Below are 2,327 nucleotides of genomic sequence, written 5' to 3'. Positions count from 1 at the left end.
TGTTACCCTAAAACAAAAGGATATACCTTCTTCTCAGCACCTCATGGTACCTCCTCCAAAATTGAACATATAATTGGTCACAAAACAGGCCTCAACAGATACAAGAAGATTGAAATTATCCCATGCATCCTATCAGATCATCACAGACTAAGGCTGATCTTCAATAACAATATAAATTATAGAAAGCCAACGTTGATGTGGAAGCTGAACAATACTCTACTCAAAGATAACTTGGTCAAGAAAGAAATAAAGAAAGAAATTAAAGACTTTTTAGAATTTAATGAAAATGAAGCCACAACATACCCAAACTTATGGGATACAATGAAAGCAGTCCTAAGAGGAAAACTCATAGCTCCTAGTGCCGCCAAAAGGAAACTAGCAGCTTGACAGCACACCTAAAAGCTCTAGAACAAAAGAAAGCAAATTCACCTAAGAGGAATAGAAGGCAGGAAATAATCAAATTTAGGGCTGAAATCAACCGAGTGGAATCAAAAGAACTATACAAAAAATCAACCAAACCAGGAGCCGGTTCTTTGAGAAAATCAACAAGATATATAAACGCTTAGCCAGACTAACTATAGGGCACAGGGAGAGTATCCTAATTAACAAAATCAGAAATGAAAAGGGAGACTTAACAACAGAACTTGCGGAAATCCAAGGCATCATGAGATACTACTACAAAAGGCTATACTCAACAAAACTGGAAAACCTGGATGAAATGGACAATTTTCTAGACAGATTCCAGATACCAAAATTAAATCAGGATCAGATTAACCATCTAAACAGTCCCATATCCCCTAAAGAAATAAAAGCAGTAATTAATAGTCTCCCAACCAAAAAAATCCCAGGACCAGATGGGTTTAGTGCAGAGTTCTATCAGACCTTCCAAGAAGACCTAATTACAGTTCTCCTCAAACTATTTCACAAAATAGAAACAGAAGGTATTCTACCCAATTCACTCTATGAAGCCACAATTACTCTGCTACCTAAACCACACAAAGACCCAACAAGGAAAGGTAACTTCAGATCAATTTCCCTTATGAATATCGATGCAAAAATACTCAATAAAATCCGCACAAACTAAACCCAAGAACACATAAAAATGATCATCCATCATGATCAAGTAGGCTTCATCCCAGGGATGCAGGGATGGTTTAATATACAGAAATCCATCAACGTAATCCATTATGTAAACAAACTCAAAGAAAAAAACCACATAATCTTGTTAGATGCTGAGAAAACATTTGACAAAATCCATCATCCATTCATGATAAAAGTCTTGGAAAGATCAGGAATTCAAGGCCCAAACCTAAACATAATAAAAGAAATATACAGCAAACCATTAGCCACCATCAAACGAAATGAAGTGGAACTTGAAGCAATCCTACTAAAATAAGAGACTAGACAAGGCTGCCCACTTTCTCCCTACCTATTCAATATTGTACTTAAAGTCTTAGCCAGAGCGATCAAACAACAAAAGGAGATCAAGGGGATACAAATTAGAAAGGAAGAAATATCATTATTTGCAGATGATACGACAGTATATATAAGTAACTCTAAAAAATCCACCAGAGAACTTCTAAACCTGATAAATAGCTTCATTGTAGTAGCTGGATATAAAATTAACTCAAACATATCAGTGGCCTTTCTCTACACAAAGGATAAGCAGGCTGAGAAAGAATTTAGGGAAACAACACCCTTCACAATAGTCACAAATAATATAAAATACCTTGGTGTGACTCTAACTAAGGAAATGAAAGATCTGTATGATAAGAACTTCAGGTCTCTGAAGAAAAAAATTGAAGAAGATCTCAGAAGATGGAAAGATCTCCCATACTCATGGATTGGCAGTTTCAATATAGTAAAAATGGCTATCTTGCCGAAAGCAGTCTACAGATTCAATGCAATCCCCATCAAAATTCCAACTCAATTCTTCCCTGACTTAGAAAAGGCTATTTGCAAATTCATCTGGAATAACAAAAACTTCAGATAGCAAAACTATTCTCAACAATAAAAGTACCTGTGGGGGAATCACCATGCCTGACCTCAAGCTGTACTACAGAGCAATTGTGATAAAAAATGCATGGTACTGGTACAGTGACAGATAGGTAAATCAATGGAATAGATACATATGGTCACTTGATCTTTGACGAGGGAGCTAAAACCATCCAGTGGGAAAAAGACAGCATTTTCAACAAATGGTGCTGGCTCAACTGGTGGTTATTATGAAGAAGAATGTGATTTGACACATTCTTATCTCCTTGTACAAAGCTCAAGTCTAAGTGGATCAAGGAACTCCACATAAACCAGAGACACTGAAACTTATA

This window comes from Mus pahari, chromosome 14, assembly GCF_900095145.1.
Source record: "Mus pahari chromosome 14, PAHARI_EIJ_v1.1, whole genome shotgun sequence".
In the NCBI taxonomy this organism is placed as follows: Eukaryota; Metazoa; Chordata; class Mammalia; order Rodentia; family Muridae; genus Mus; species Mus pahari.
The sequence above is the reverse complement of the archived record's forward strand: the minus strand, read 5'-3'. Positions refer to the sequence as shown.